General features: G+C 31.5%; 2 non-coding genes across 2 annotated transcripts; both read right to left on the bottom strand.

Annotated features, from left to right (window-relative positions):
* Positions 1-12,846: 12,846 nt before the first annotated feature.
* TRNAL-CAG (transfer RNA leucine (anticodon CAG)) lies at positions 12,847-12,930 on the bottom strand. Its single transcript has one exon. It is a non-coding gene; the product is annotated as a tRNA-Leu (tRNA).
* Positions 12,931-15,440: 2,510 nt separating this feature from the next.
* On the bottom strand, positions 15,441-15,524 carry TRNAL-AAG (transfer RNA leucine (anticodon AAG)). Its single transcript has one exon. It is a non-coding gene; the product is annotated as a tRNA-Leu (tRNA).
* Positions 15,525-18,482: the final 2,958 nt, after the last annotated feature.

The raw sequence follows: 18,482 nt of genomic DNA on the forward strand, positions 1-18,482 counted from the left end.
CATTTTTATATATTTAAAAAATTGTTAAAGTTATTTTTAAACTCCTTATATTAACTATGTTTTTACGTATTTCTTGTTATAATATTTTTATTTCCTTAGCTGTATTCAACACCTTGTTAATACTTTCTTTGTTATATTGTTATTATTAATACTCATGTTTCTATCTTGTAAAATATTATTTTCTCAACTGTTGTATTCGATTCAAAATTTCCTGTCATTAACCAAAAGCTTGTTTCTGGCTTGAAAAGAATATTTGTTTAAAACATTACAAGAAAATAAAACCAAATTTAAAGTAATTAAACACAAAGTTTAATTTATTTTATTAACCTTCACACTGTTCTGTTATTTTATATAAACACACACACACTTACTCATTACACACATTTTCACACTGTTCTGTTATTTTATATAAACACACACACACTTACTCATTACAAACATATTACACACATTTTCATTCATCTGTTTTGTTTTTTTGAATTCATAAACAGTCTGTATCAATATTTCTTTTGATAAATTAATATCTCTATAGGGCTATACTTGATAATGTAAGTTTAAGTCACATCTGTTCTTGTTGAAGTATACTAGACCTGACTATCATTAGTTACTGTTGTCTCTATTTCTTTAATGTAGAAACTTTATATTAATGTAAGTTTCATGTTTACATGATTTACTAAACAAGATTCTGGCTATATGACTTACAGAAACAAAAATGAACCTAGACCATCAACTGGCATGCTGCATTAAACCAGAGTTTTACGAACTTATACAACAAAACATAAACCAAATCAACACTTGGAATGACAGAGACAAAAGATCTACCACAACAAAAAACTTGAGAAACTAAGATGCAAACAACAGAAAAGACAACACGACAAACCATTGATTAACCTCATAATTAACAGATCTGACTGACAATTAAACACAGATGAGATACGTCAACTTAACAAAGGACCCAACTTCGCAATACCACCTAGGTGCATTCCAACTTTAGAAATTAAAGCATGTTTAGAAGACTTAACCAGGAGACTTGTGATACTTTCCACAGAAAACAAAATCAACAGAAAATAACCAACAGAAAGAAGACAATTTTGACAATACTATTGACATCCAACAGCCAAACTTCTTGGGAAAAATTAAAAAATTAATATTTTCCAGAAACACCTAAACACAACATCTTAAACGATTTTTTCAAAGAATTTTCTCACAAAACCATCAACATAATTTCACAAAACAGAAAACTAAAAAACAACCTCACAAAAAGAGACATTAATTCCATTAAAACCTAAAACAAGACAAAAACATTAAAATTCTAAAAGCAGATAAAGGAAATACTATAGTCATAATAAACACAAATGAATACATCCAAAAAACGAAGAACATCCCATCAGACATAAACAAATTGAAACCAATACACACAAATCCAACAGAGACACATGAAACGAAACGAAACAAAATACTACTATAAACGAAAAAAGCTAACACAATTTCAAAAAACACCACACCACAAATACACGGCATCCCCAAACCTCATAAACCAGATTGTCCACTATGACCAATAATGTACACATATGAATCGTTTAATTACAGTTTTGGTAAATACATAGCATGGGCATTCTCCAAATATGTAACATCAGCCAGCTTACTCATCAAAGACTTAATTTCAAATCTAACCTCAATCTTCTTAATCATAAAGCCTTAATGGCCAGTCTTGATGTAATATCCCTCTTTACAGAAGTCCCAACTGCTGAAGTCTGCAAGATAGCGTTAGAACTCTATATCCAAGACCCTAACCCATCAATAGACATTCCAGCAACCAATTAGCAACCCTTATAGAATTCACCAAAATGAAGACAAACTTCATGTTCAACAACCACAACTATATACTAACAAATGGCCTCAGCATGGGTAATCCAGTATCACCAGTTCTAGCCAATATTTTTATGACACTTGTTGAAACAATCAATTAACACAACATTACATCCACCACTATATTGATACAGATATGTAGACGACATTATTGCGGGATTCACATCTACAGAACACACGCTTAATTTTTTCAATCACATTAATTCTATACATCCCAACATCAACTTCACATGTGAACAGGAAGAAAGAAATCAAATATCATTGATGATAACATGAGTTACTTTGTTCCTTTTGGTAAAGGTTTGATTTTATGTTTTATGTAAGGGTCTGCTAGAAATTTTTAAAAAATGCAGATTTTCTACTTATGTTTATTTTAGATATGAGAACACTTTTCTATGAGGAATATAACTTGTATACAGTTGAGAATATGAAAGGAGATGACGTTTCTACCTATAACTGTTTTTAAAATAAAATTACTTCACCTATCTAATGTTATCAGTGTTAATAGCTTTCATTAAGTTGAAATTAAAACTCTACTAACTACAACTAATGCCTCTGTAGTCCCTCATTAATTATAATTAACAAAGTGTTTGTTTCCTTTCCCAATGTGCAAAACTAAATACATTGGCACTTTTTAAGTAAAATTAATTGAATGACACTGATGAAAAGAAAAGTACACTTCTATTTAGTGTGTGATTATCAAAACGTACGAGTGAAGTTGTACATGTTTTATATTATATCATGATACACAAATATAGTTTTTAAAAACTGTACTGTCCTCCAACTTATAATGTAAGGAAGCTGCTCAGTCACCATGTTTACTGGTTAACTGTTTATGTTGGACAAGTATCTGAGTTTGGAATGTTTCCTTATAAATCGGCCTGTAACATCACTCAATACCACATCAACAACAACATCCTGTAGTTGTTAAATTAATTAACTTTATCTTCCCCACAGATCTAAATAAATCTCTGCATCAACACATTTAACAAAAGTGAAAACCTTTGTTCTATTTTTCGACAGTTAATTCAGGAAAAACATGTTTCACCACTTCTGGATTTTAGATAAATCCCATTATTTAAATAACATAATGATCTCTAGACAGTTTTAATGAACAGCTTCAGTTCACTTAGAAAACGATTTAGAAACAAATGGGAAAAAAAATAAAACCAAGAGTACTAAAACCACAAACCTGTCAACACAGTAACCACTTCACAGTTTTATTTATCACTTTTGTACTATCTCATAAAGTTTTAATTATAATATCTTAGCTATTAAGTTGTGTTAGAAAATGGAAAGCCAAAAGCACAAACTTCCTATACCCACCTTTATGAAACCAAATATTGCTGCTTCTTTTAAGCAATTAAAGACATGACCTTAGTTTAAGAACATTTCAGAAACCAAGATACTCTTAGTGAATAGAGCAGAAATACCCATTGTGTAGCTTTATGCTTAACTCAGAAGCATTTGTTGTATTTTTAAGTAGCACAAAATAAAGACTATCTACCACAGGATTTTACAAAGGCCTTAATATACCAGTTAAATGTCTCCTTTATTAATTCTATAGCTATCCCAATGCACCACTTCTTTAATTGATTTTTCTTTTAAATTTTTTATCTTAATTTGCTTCAACTCTTTTCAAAAACAAAAAGATTTACTTTAGTTTCTCATACTCAATTTTTTTTTCTTGCTGTGATTTTATTTAAATTTGTTCTGTCTTCAAATTATGCAGTATTCTTTGTTTCTATTTTTAAAACTTAGTTCATTTCAACTGTTTTAAGTTCCATGTTTATGTTGAAAATAGATTATTTGGCAGGAAATATCCATATGTTGTTGTTCATATGATGCTTTTCTATAGGCTTCAGGAAGCAGAATAATTAGGCTTAAAAGTGAGAGGGCAAAATCTGGCCATTTTTATGTCAAATCTAACATATTATATCCCAGTACACACCTCCAGTACCCCTTTACCATGTGTGCAAAGTTTTAGATCTGTCTCTCTCTCACACACACACACACACACAACAAATAGGCTCTTTCATTATTATTGACAAAAAAAATCTTTACAATAAAAGAACTTTCTAATAGTATAGCAATATTTATTATTTTAGATATATTTATACTTATTCATCACTTAAACTACTTGTGGTTTGTCAATATTTTTAAGAGTCTCTGACATGTGTATATTGTTTCAGTTTAAGTATTATAAATTTATTTATAAGTATTATAAATAATTGACTTTAATGGTACGTGTAAGATATGATGATATCTCTATTTAAAAGAGATAAGACTTCTACACTTGTGGTTCGAGAGCTGTTTGAAAAGTTTAATGTAGAACAAGTGTACTGAGATTGGTGGAGAGGAACACTTGAAAATGTAGAATAACAAGTTAAGAAAAATCAGGTTTAATAGAAATAGCAAAGGCATTAAACTGTAACTGAAAATGACCACTGGTAGGAAATATTGAATAATACCTTAAGATGATCAATAACATTTTAAACAAATACATGAATTGGGAAACACATTATGCATATATAACAGTAGATAAAGAGACAACGATTTATAAACAAAGAAGTGTTTTACTGATGGTAGAAAGTACTGAACATAGGTCTACTGTTTCTTAAGAAAACGGACCAATGTTTTCTGGAAACATGTAATACATTCCACCACCAATAAAATTCTTTTTGTGCTAATAATTAGTTGTTTGCCTGTCTATTATTTTAACCAAACTTTATAAAATTGTAAAATTTCTTGTTTCAAAGTGTTGTAAATACTGGAAATATATATTTTAATCTTTGGAGAAAGATTAACTGTAGAGTTGAGAAAGGGTTAGTGATTGAATAACTGTGTGTTTTCGTATAGTAAAGCCACATCAGGTTATCTGTTGTGTGCACCAAATGGAACTGAACCCCTGATTTTAGCATTACAACCAGAGGAACAGAGTGAATCATAGATACATTATTTTACCTTTTAGTTTGTAGATATTATAAATCAATCTAGTGATGAACTGACAATGTCATAAATAGTTTTATTTTTTATTATACAAACTTACAAAAAGTTTAAAATATGATGATAATTACATATATATTATGATTAAAACGTAAGTGGGCTGAATGTAAATATATCAGCACCTTAAATTAATTTATAAATATAACACTCCTTCTGTGATAACTTAAACCTATAAATATATAATCATGTAATTTTCATACTTGTGTCCAGGAATATATTTCTGATGTTTAATTTTAAGTATGAAAATTTTTTATTCATGCACTTTTATGATAACTATAAATATTTAGTTATGGTATGTTAACAAAAAAAGCACATAAAAATGTTTATTCTGTTGTTTTTTCAAATAATACGAAAAACTATGAAGAAGCTTATGAAAAAAAACTGAAAATATTTACACGTAGGGGTAAACGTGTCTTTACTGTATCAAATGCACCTACATAGGTGAAACAATTAAGAGTGTTAACTTTTACCTCTTACAGTAAAGTTACTCAAGATTTAATAATTTCCCTGCACATAAATAATAAAAACACTGTAAATCTCCATTATTCATAAGTGTGTGTAACATGGTACTAATAACAATATGGTAAGTGTGTGTGTACCACTTACATATTGGTTTTATTTTTGTATGACTTTATTTGTATACCTATGTGCTTTACTATGAAATCTTAGATATTTCCCAAATATATATATATCAATATTGCATTGTCGTTAACAGTCCATGTTGCTAACTTATTGTCATAATGGAATAGAACAGAAATGTGTTCAGTATATCCCATCTGTCAGTTAAAATCCAAAAAGTGATGTCAATCTAGTCAGCAGCCTGAATAATAAAAAAAGATCACACACAAATGTGGTTGGGTGTACATTTCCATGTTGTTGTTTTTTTTTTTGAAGGTTGAAGGTTGGAAGAATAATTAGTAGAAATATTAGGGGTGGATTCTATTTATTTGCTTTTTACTTTAAGGTATGTAGTGGTAACTGTATTCCCACAAAAGATTATAATATTATAACACCCCTTGGCTGAAAGAACAAGCATTTTTGGTTGCACAAGGATTCAAACCCACTACTCTCAGACTGCAAATTGAACTTGCAATATGTAACACCGTAACACACGGTTTTGAGACTAAAAGACATAGATTTCACAAAAATATCAGGATAAATCAGAATGCATATCTGTTTGACATCAATGTTCCTTTTATTCATTTTTTTAACAAATATAATAAAAAAATGTTCATTATGATAAATAAAATAATAATTTGATCTAAGAAGATGTTTTGTTTCTTCCTAATTCATAATAATATTCTTACATGGTAGAGGAAATGGATATTATTTTGAAAATCTATGAAGCTGAATTATAGGAAATTATGGCACTCAATATACTACTGCTCTTGGAAAAATCTAACAAACATAATCTGTTAAATTTTCTTGTCCTAGAATAATGCCAGTCTTCGTAACTTGCATATTTCAACATGTATACTGGGATATTTGGTTTTTGAGCTATTAATGATTTTAACTGTATATTTGGTTATCACTGTAATGGGTTGTAGTGTTCACATTAATCTGTTACTTCCATTAACAGATGCTGTGTGAAAAATGAAAAACATTTCAACAAAAGTGCTTATTCTACATCACATACATTTTGTTAAATTAGTCCTTGTATACAGTACTGTGTGAAAGTGTTAGGACAAAAGAATATTTTATCATTCTTTCTATTTTATGAGCTAATTCTTCCATGCCATTACTGATTCAAAATTTCATCACCATGGTAATGACTCACTGATCACTTTTAACAATTAAATGAACCAGGGTGAGAACACTTATTTTTTTAGAATTCCCTATACTTGTACCATGGGCAAGTCATAATTGTTCTGTTTGAAGGAACATAGTGGTCAAATTTAGGGCCTGAAATAAGTGTCATGGTACTGCATGTCTTAACTATGTAGAAAGAAGCTAGCTTATTGTACCAGTATATGCTAAAAGGAATCAGTTTAATAGCAATCCACAAATAAATCTTGATAAAACAGTAATAACATATGTGATGTTATCTTGTCATTCTGCAGTCCAAAAGAGGAGAGAATTGTCAGTAGAGCAGAGAGTTTGCATAAAACTTTCATGTGATTGTAGCTGGACTCTCCATTTAACTGCTGTAGACTTGAAATGTTTCCCAAACACTATCAAGTACACCCTAGATCATGAAAACAATACAGATAACTTTGAAAATACTAAAGGAAGAAACAGAACATCTAGGTTTAATGATACTGGTGTTAAGTACCTTTGTTTATGCAACATTCTGAACAGAAGGAAGACTGTCACTGGTCTCAAGCTTGAGATAAATGACCATGTACCAAATGAAGTAAAATTGTCCACATCTACAGTATCAAGAAGAGTCAATGATAATGGAATATTTGATTGTGTTGGAGTTAAAAAAAACACTTTTACTTTGTTTTCCAAATATTGACAAGAAACTGGACTGCTCATAACTGAAAAGAAGTGATATGGATGGATGAGTCAAAGTTTGAAATAGTTGGTTCAAAGTGTACGTTGTTGTCCAGCAGAAGAAAGGTGAAGGACACTTATTTCAATGCATAGCACTTGTGATAAAGCATGGTAGAGACAGTTTCATGGTTTGAGGATGTTTTTTAGCTGAGGTGACAGGAGATTTCTGCAAAATAGATGGAATATCAGACCAAATTATTGGTAATGAATTCTACTACCAAGAACATAATGACCAAAAACACTCAACCAACATATGTAGAAATTACTTACCTGAGAAACAAGCTGCTGGGGTTATTCAAATGAAACAACAGTTCCCACAGAATCCCTATTTCAACCCAATTAAACAGATCCAGGATTTGACAGATTATAAACTTGACATATGAAAAGGTACTTCCAATGCAACTTTGTGCATGTGTATTCGAGACATTGAGTATTTTTGTTTTGAATTTTGCACAAAGCAATGTAAGGCCTATGTGCACCGACACCGAGTAAAATCCCAAAGGACACCATGATTACACATCACTCAACAATGCCTGAAAGACCTTTCATGGTTATTAAGGAAAAAGGGGGACACAGAAAATATTCATTGTTTGCTGAATTCAAGCATAGTTACTTAATTCCTGTTGCACTAAATGTGAAGAATAATAAAATATTGATGTTCTACCTGTGATTTATCTTCAACTGTTCTTTGAAAGTAATCTGAAATTTGATTTTTGACTTTGTCGTAACACTTTTGTACTACAGTACTGTAAATTGGAATGGATGGATCTAAATGTATATAAACATTTTTTGCAGAGTAAAAGTTGATATATGGAATTATGATATTACAAAATAAATAAATATAAAACTATGAGGTGGTGCCATAATAAGTTGAAGTTTTCACATCATGCAAGGAATAGCCAAGAATGACAATGAATCCTTACACTTAATGGTACTGCTTTTTTGATGTAGGTTATTAAGATAATAGATTCAAAGCAAACCAAAACAGCCTTGTAAAATAACAGTAATTTATACCATACTTTTAAGAGTTCAGAGGCAGTGTATCTTTTATCTACATCCACCTTCAGACACCTGTCCAGGAAGTCTTGAAAACCTGTAGACAGGTTATCTTTATTCTCAGTGTTTGGTTTCCCATTTATTAATATTAAATCAAGTACCTGAAAAGGAGTGTGACTTGATGACTGAATCAATAACCTAACTTACCAACATAATAATTCTGATAATAAAAATATACATGTATGTATATAATGAAAACAATTATACATGTTAAACATTTTAACCAATACTGTTAATGACACTAACATTACAGAGATAGAATACACCTTACTTACAAAATACAAAAATACTATCTGTTTCATGCACTATCACTGAATCCCTGTCACTTGACAACCATGACATTGGAATGTACAAATCTTTGAATAATATTCCATAATACTGTCTAAATATCTCCAAAAATATAACTTTACAGTAGCTGAACACCATGAGTGAATTACCTAACATGTTACTATTTATATATAGGGGTTTAACAAAAGTTGCTAGAAACCTGATATATTTATGTGTTTCTTTCTTTGTTCAAGAACAAATAGTTTTTAATGAAGTATTTTTCTGAAGCTGCTGGTCTTAACAAAAACATCAAATCAAACTAAATAAACAATTTGTTTTATAATTACCAATTACCTAAACCCAACACTTAAAAATACGGTCTGAAAATGAAATTATTTCCTTTTTTGCAGTCGATTTGCCACAGATTTCCTTTTCTTTATTCACATGGATCATATGTTTGTAAACATTTAGGTATTAAATCAGAAAATAATTTATGATAATTTCTTGCAACAAAGTGGGCTAGTAGATAATTTGAAATAGACTGTACTATTGTTAATACGTATACATAAAACCTGTCTTTTATGTCAAGTTATAATCTTATTCATTAGGTTTGTTTGTTTTTTGAATTTCGCACAAAGCTACTCAAGGGCTATCTGTGCTAGCCGTCTTTAATTTTGCAGTGTAAGACTAGAGGGAAGGCAGCTAGTCATCACCACCCACCGCCAACTGTTGGGCTACTCTTTTACCAACGAATAGTGGGATTGACCGTCACATTATAATGCCACCCCCACGGCTGAAAGGGCGAGCATGTTTGGTGCGATGGGGATGCGAACCCGTGACCCTCGGATTACGAGTCGCATGCCTTAACACGCTTGGCCATGCTGGGCCGTTCTTTAAGAGCACAATAAGTAGCTGTGTTACATAGTTGGACTTCTTTCATTACATTTTAAGTTTATAGAAAAATTCAAATTAATATTTAAAAAATATTCAGTGCTTTATACAGCCAGAAAAAGACTATTTTTCATTGGGTATTCTTTCTCAATTACAGTTTTCAAATTTGATATTGAGGTAAAAATGAAGAAATAAACAACCATAGAATAAAATAAAAATATGAAATATGACACTAATTTGTAAAGATAAATAAAAGAAAAGCATGGATACATTCTCTTAGAAATCATTGAAGATGCATTGAACATGAGAATTGGAAACATTTGTACTTACATGTACATATTTTATGCTTTTTATGTAAATAATCAAGTAAACCACTGATATTATGTGATGTTTGAACATCTTCATAACGTACATATATTGTCAAGTAATCTACACTAAGAGGAAACTGTTACAAACAACCTAAAATACTTAGAAATGCTCGTGTTCACAAAAGACATCATATGTCTAAAAACTATCCTCGTTTTATGGTCCAATCTTCCCCACATTAAATGTTATCACTTATAATATTTCTATGAATTATTTTGTCATGGTGTAGAAACTATTGCCTGAAAAATATAAATTAAATATGAATTTATTTCAAAGACAAATATCTTAAGATATTAGTGTAATTTTAATTCAGCATGCTTGTTGTATTCAGTATTATATATATGTATGTATATGTTGTACTGTTTGGAGACAACAACACAAACATTAATTACAACAAAAAATAGTTTGTTTTTTTTACATTAAAAACTACCAGAAGTAATTTCATCATGTTATTAGGTTAATATTAGTTGTTTTATCTTCTGTTGCCAAGAGCTAGAGGTTCTTACACCAACATCCAACATAAAGCTGGCCATGAGTAAAGTGTGGGCTTTGTAGGTTGACACCAACAACCTTGATGGACAACCCCTATCTTATTTTAAACTTAAATAATTTCTGAATGAAGGTATTTGCTGTTATGTCACAAGTGATTTTGATAAAAAATGAAGTTCTTTAATCAGTGCAGGCTTTAAATTAAAAAATTAAATATTTTCCAGTTTTGTTATTCATATATTTAATTTTATATTTACAGTACAATATTAATCTATACTTTTGTTACGAGGCAACATAACAAAAGCTATTGCAAGAAAGCACCATTACCAAAACACACTGGGTTTTCTATGTATTAAGTATTGTTATATGAATGAAAGTACCCAGTTATGCTCAGGTTATTAGATCAATATATTTTATGTGACAGAGGTAGAATAGCCACTGTCCCAAGGTATATGGGCACCCTTGTATGAAGTGTATAGGTTATACATGACTCTCAGTGCTTGCAGGTTGGTATGGGCCCCAACTCATAATAAAGTGGTGTGGCCCCTCAAAACACGTCCAGTCCATCTCTGCAACAGGACTATGTTATTACTGATATTTTGAACCTATTTTAGTATAAAAGTATAACAAATATACTTTTCTTGCCGAGCAACATGACATAGAAGACATCTTAACAAAAACCTATTACCTTTTGTATGTATTAGAGGTTGTTATATAACAAACCACAAATGTATGTGCTAAAAGGAACACCAAGACAGACAGGTTTTAATTGCTGTTCTCGTTACATATGAGAAATGAGACCTGTTGTTAAACTATGTTTCTGAAAAAACTTCGCAGAATATTATCAGGAAACAGCTTTTTTATCATTGATTTTCTCCAAAATGAAAAGCTTCTAAAATTATGTGATATATCTTGCACAGCATTTGTAGGAACGATATGAGAAGTACCAAATTTTCATTTTTGAACGAAACATGTCACAATCAAATTTCTCTTCTTAATTTCGTTTGCATATACATATATTGCGAGATCTCATATTAAACCACTTGTCGAATGTACGGCATCAAAGAAAAGCAATCGTTTCTTTGCAGACCGTTTTCAAACTTCCAAAGTACATATTCCTCGTACACTTGGAACTGATATTTCCGATACAAATAGCAGGTTTTCTCGATTCTAGCCTTAGAAAAATTAATTTTGAAGGTAATGAGGCAAAATTTAAAGTGTTGTGTGAGTGGTTGAGTTGGAACCAATTCCTGATAAATCAGACTGTTTCCTTCACGCATGGCCATCATCTTCTTATTTCTGAATTTTGATTGAAATTTTAAATGAACGTGCAACAAGCGTGATGTTTCTGAAGTCGCATTGATCAGTCAGACATGTGTTATCACTATTCATCCTGATGGCTTTTGTTTAATAACTTTTTCGAATGTTTTCGGTCTCATACTATTTAACTATGCTTTCCCCGTCACGAATGAACAGTTCCAATTGTTATTTTAAACTGAAAAGCTGGAAATAACGACGGCAGATAGATTAAGAAGCTTTACCGAAAATGCAAGCTATGAGAATGGTCTTAATCAATGAACGATATGTTTCTGACTTAAAAGAAACTTGATTTTCGGTTCTCTTCTTTGTCCATTTCGAGGAAGAAATCCTTTCTATCAGTCATTCCATTATGATTTCCGTTCCGTTCTTGGTTACTAACCAAATGAACTTTAGCTCGACAATTAGAAAAAATAGAAAGTTCCCTTCAGTGACTGTCTTTTATAATCATATAATTTGGTGTTGTTTCGAAACTAGAAATCACGCAAACCACTTCCACTGTTGCTAGTTTCTTCTTCCATATTCCTAAATTTTAACATACAACACAGATTTGACACATAAAAGTTCTCTTATTCTTCTTTATTTTTACCTAGCTAAACGTGATTCATATTTTAAGAGAGTGCAGGTATCATGTTTCATAACGTGCTCAAAAAATGTGTTCACTGACACAATCGACAAACTAAGAAAAATATTGGTATCAAGAGGAACACCTAAACAGTTTATATTTGTTCATGTTACTTCTATAAAGTGAGGCTTGTTTTAGAAAATCGGCCTTCGTAGAATAAAACATACTATTTTTTCCCTGATTGTGTCATAAAGGATATCACCTAAAAGTATACTACATTTCTAGCTCACATCTTTTCTTACGTTGTAGAGATCGCAGTTATTATATTTTATAGTAAAACATGTAATAATAAAAGTTATGTTGTTCATCCATAAGTAGAAAAGTTTTCGCTTTTAACATTTTCCTTTAAATGAAATCATATGTTAATGGTCCATTTTGAACCTAAAATACAAGTACCGGAAAATTTCTTGACAACGTGAGTCACGTTAACGTAAGAATGAAAAGAGGCAAAATATCAGTGATTCTGTCAGGAGTGGGATTCGAACCCACGCCCGGAAAACCGGACTGCGACCTGAACGCAGCGCCTTAGACCGCTCGGCCATCCTGACGTAGTTTTTATTTAAATTTTCATTTTCTCGAATGGTGGCGACTTTTAAAGTTAAGAACGTGTTATCCATCTCTTTCTGCAACTTTGGCTCTTTAATATTTTTAATTTTTCCGATCTCATCGCTCTGTCCATAAACTACTCAGCTAGCATTTAAACCACATATGACGAGAGACAAAACCACCATAAGACCCTCAACAGATAGAAACTCAAAGTATCGAACAAACAGAAAGCGTTAGTTACTTTACCGTAAATGAAAATAAAACAATCGACTTAGTCAATTGATGATCGTAATTTTCAAGAAATGCGAATGAAAACTTCCTAACAAAGCGTTCCTATATTTTTCGATTTCGCGACGTTTATATGATGCAAATATAATATTTTATAATAAATTTCTGGTGTGTATACTCCATAATAACCGAAAACAAAATTATTATCTTTTACTATTCTAGCAAGAACAACATAAGATCTTTCATCTCTTTAACAGTTCTTTAAATCAAACTAAAGTTGATTAGGAAAGTTATACTTTCCACTTTGTCTTTGTAAAAATTTATCCGATTTACTTAGGTTTACTAACTCAATTAACCTGTCTAAAACGTCAAAGGTATGAATGTATAATACGGTTGCGAACTGGACATTTTCTGATATAATTTTCAAAAGGTGCTTTCATATGTTTAAACGAATAGGTTAAACATGTACGATCTTACTGAATGTGACTTATTTTTACCATATTTCTCATAAAACCTTTACTGTGCTGCATAATCATCGTTAAATGCATATTTCTACATAAACTTTCTATTATTCTTCATATTTTCGCTAGATAAAAAAAATGTTTATTCACCCAAACAACACAAATGTATGTGCTAAGAGGAACACCAAGACAGACAGGTTTTAATTGCTGTTCTCGTTACATATGAGAAATGAGACCTGTTGTTAAACTTTGTTTCTGAGAAAGCTTCGCAGAATATTATGAGGAAACAGCTTTTTTATCATTGATTTTCTCCAAAATGAAAAGCTTCTAAAATTATGTGATATATCTTGCACAGCTTTTTTAGGAACGATCTGAGAAGTACCAAATTTTCATTTTTAACGAAACATGTCACAATCAAATTTCTCTTCTTAATTTCGTTTGCATATACATATATAGCGAGATCTCATTTTAAACCACTTGTCGAATGTACGGCATCAAAGAAAAGCAATCGTTTCTTTGCAGGCCGTTTTCAAACGTCCAAAGTACATATTCCTCGTACACTTGGAACTGATATTTCCGATACAAATAGCAGGTTTTCTCGATTCTAGCCTTAGAAAAATTAATTTTGAAGGTAATGAGGCAAAATTTAAAGTGTTGTGTGAGTGGTTGAGTTGGAACCAATTCCTGATAAATCAGACTGCTTCCTTCACGCATGGCCATCATCTTCTTATTTCTGAATTTTGATTGAAATTTTAAATGAACGTGCAACAAGCGTGATGTTTCTGAAGTCGCATTGATCAGTCAGACATGTGTTATCACTATTCATCCTGATGGCTTTTGTTTAATAACTTTTTTCGAATGTTTTCGGTCTCATACTATTTAACTATGCTTTCCCGTCACGAATGAACAGTTCCAATTGTTATTTTAAACTGAAAAGCTGGAAATAACGACGGCAGATAGATTAAGAAGCTTTACCGAAAATGCAAGCTATGAGAATGGTCTTAATCAATGAACGATATGTTTCTGACTTAAAAGAAACTTGATTTTCGGTTCTCTTCTTTGTCCATTTCGAGGAAGAAATCCTTTCTATCAGTCATTCCATTATGATTTCCGTTCCGTAACTTTAGCTCGACAATTAGAAAAAATAGAAAGTTCCCTTCAGTGACTGTCTTTTATAATCATATAATTTGGTGTTGTTTCGAAACTAGAAATCACGGGAACCACTTCCACTGTTGCTAGTTTCTTCTTCCATATTCCTAAATTTTAACATACAACACAGATTTGACAAATAAAAGTTCTCTTATTCTTCTTTATTTTTACCTAGCTAAACGTGATTCATATTTTAAGGGAGTGCAGGTATCATGTTTCATAACGTGCTCAAAAAATGTGTTCACTGACACGATCGACAAACTAAGAAAAATATTGGTATCAAGAGGAACACCTAAACAGTTTATATTTGTTCATGTTACTTCTATAAAGTGAGGCTTGTTTTAGAAAATCGGCCTTCGTAGAATAAAACATACTATTTTTTCCCTGATTGTGTCATAAAGGATATCACCTAAAAGTATACTACATTTCTAGCTCACATCTTTTCTTACGTTGTAGAGAGATCGCAGTTATTATATTTTTATAGTAAAACATGTAATAATAAAAGTTATGTTGTTCATCCATAAGTAGAAAAGTTTTCGCTTTTAACATTTTCCTTTAAATGAAATCATATGTTAATGGTCCATTTTGAACCTAAAATACAAGTACCGGAAAATTTCTTGACAACGTGAGTCACGCCAACGTACGAATGAAAAGAGGCAAAATATCAGTGATTCTGTCAGGAGTGGGATTCGAACCCACGCCCGGAAGACCGGACTGCGACCTTAACGCAGCGCCTTAGACCGCTCGGCCATCCTGACGTATTTTTTTTTATTTAAATTTTAATTTTTTCTAAACTAAACTACCGTGGCAGGGGTTCAGTTTAGAGAGAGAGAGAAATCAGAAGAGTTCTCTCTCCAACTGGGGTGTTCAGGAACTTTGTAGTTCCTCTTCGTCCCCTTTCGTGGATTGTTATTAAGATTAAGTGGTGTTTTTTTTTATTATTATTATTAGTTTAATAAATTAATTATCGTTATTATTCTTGACTTTTTGGGTGGAGAATGTCTCACTAAATGTTCTTTTGGGTGGAGGCAAAGGCAGCAGTGGAAAGAAAGGCCTGGACCTGTCCCGAAAAGAAAAAAGCTGGGCAGATGTGAACGTGAATGTAATTCATTCAAATTAAGATCAAATCAAACGGCCCGATTCTGTGTCTGGCAAAAATGTTGCCTACGCTGGGATCTAGAAATCCAATCAAACAGGAAATTTAGCTGTAAGAAGATTTTGATGTGGGGAAACGGGAGTGCCCCGAGAAAACCCACTTTCACACTTTTTTAATTTTTTTTCGAATGGTGGCGCCTTTTAAAGTTAAGAACGTGTTATCCATCTCTTTCTGCATCTTTGGCTCTTTAATATTTTTAATTTTTCCGATCTCATCGCTCTGTCCATAAACTACTCAGCTAGCATTTAAACCACATATGACGAGAGACAAAACCACCATAAGACCCTCAACAGATAGAAACTCAAAGTATCGAACAAACAGAAAGCGTAAGTTACTTTACCGTAAATGAAAATAAAACAATCGACTTAGTCAATTGATGATCGTAATTTTCAAGAAATGCGAATGAAAACTTCCTAACAAAGCGTTCCTATATTTTTCGATTTCGCGACGTTTATATGATGCAAATATAATATTTTATAATAAATTTCTGGTGTGTATACTCCATAATAACCGAAAACAAAATTATTATCTTTTACTATTCTAGCAAGAACAACATAAGATCTTTCATCTCTTTAACAGTTCTTTAAATCAAACTAAAAGTTGATTAGGAAAGTTATACTTTCCACTTTGTCTTTGTAAAATTTATCCGATTTACTTAGGTTTACTAACTCAATTAACCTGTCTAAAACGTCAAAGGTATGAATGTATAATACGGTTGCGAACTGGACATTTTCTGAGATAATTTTCAAAAGGTGCTTTCATATGTTTAAACGAATAGGTTAAACATGTACGATCTTACTGAATGTGACTTATTTTTACCATATTTCTCATAAAACCTTTACTGTGCTGCATAATCATCGTTAAATGCATATTTCTACATAAACTTTCTATTATTCTTCATATTTTCGCTAGATAAAAAAAATGTTTATTCACCCAAACAACACAAATGTATGTGCTAAGAACACCAAGACAGACAGGTTTTAATTGCTGTTCTCGTTACATATGAGAAATGAGACCTGTTGTTAAACTTTGTTTCTGAGAAAGCTTCGCAGAATATTATGAGGAAACAGCTTTTTTATCATTGATTTTCTCCAAAATGAAAAGCTTCTAAAATTATGTGATATATCTTGCACAGCTTTTTTAGGAACGATCTGAGAAGTACCAAATTTTCATTTTTGAACGAAACATGTCACAATCAAATTTCTCTTCTTAATTTCGTTTGCATATACATATATAGCGAGATCTCATTTTAAACCACTTGTCGAATGTACGGCATCAAAGAAAAGCAATCGTTTCTTTGCAGGCCGTTTTCAAACGTCCAAAGTACATATTCCTCGTACACTTGGAACTGATATTTCCGATACAAATAGCAGATTTTCTCGATTCTAGCCTTAGAAAAATTAATTTTTGAAGGTAATGAGGCAAAATTTAAAGTGTTGTGTGAGTGGTTGAGTTGGAACCAATTCCTGATAAATCAGACTGCTTCCTTCACGCATGGCCATCATCTTCTTATTTCTGAATTTTGATTGAAATTTTAAATGAACGTGCAACAAGCGTGATGTTTCTGAAGTCGCATTGATCAGTCAGACATGTGTTATCACTATTCATCCTGATGGCTTTTGTTTAATAACTTTTTTCGAATGTTTTCGGTCTCATACTATTTAACTATGCTTTCCCCGTCACGAATGAACAGTTCCAATTGTTATTTTAAACTGAAAAGCTGGAAATAACGACGGCAGATAGATTAAGAAGCTTTACCGAAAATGCAAGCTATGAGAATGGTCTTAATCAATGAACGATATGTTTCTGACTTAAAAGAAACTTGATTTTCGGTTCTCTTCTTTGTCCATTTCGAGGAAGAAATCCTTTCTATCAGTCATTCCATTATGATTTCCGTTCCGTAACTTTAGCTCGACAATTAGAAAAAATAGAAAGTTCCCTTCAGTGACTGTCTTTTATAATCATATAATTTGGTGTTGTTTCGAAACTAGAAATCACGGGAACCACTTCCACTGTTGCTAGTTTCTTCTTCCATATTCCTAAATTTTAACATACAACACAGATTTGACAAATAAAAGTTCTCTTATTCTTCTTTATTTTTACCTAGCTAAACGTGATTCATATTTTAAGGGAGTGCAGGTATCATGTTTCATAACGTGCTCAAAAAATGTGTTCACTGACACGATCGACAAACTAAGAAAAATATTGGTATCAAGAGGAACACCTAAACAGTTTATATTTGTTCATGTTACTTCTATAAAGTGAGGCTTGTTTTTAGAAAATCGGCCTTCGTAGAATAAAACATACTATTTTTTCCCTGATTGTGTCATAAAAGATATCACCTAAAAGTATACTACATTTCTAGCACACATCTTTTGTTACGTTGTAGAGAGATCGCAGTTATTATATTTTTATAGTAAAACATGTAATAATAAAAGTTATGTTGTTCATCCATAAGTAGAAAAGTTTTCGCTTTTAACATTTTCCTTTAAATGAAATCATATGTTAATGGTCCATTTTGAACCTAAAATACAAGTACCGGAAAATTTCTTGACAACGT

The sequence above is a fragment of the Tachypleus tridentatus genome, chromosome 4 (assembly GCF_004210375.1).
Source record: "Tachypleus tridentatus isolate NWPU-2018 chromosome 4, ASM421037v1, whole genome shotgun sequence".
Lineage (NCBI taxonomy): Eukaryota > Metazoa > Arthropoda > Merostomata > Xiphosura > Limulidae > Tachypleus > Tachypleus tridentatus.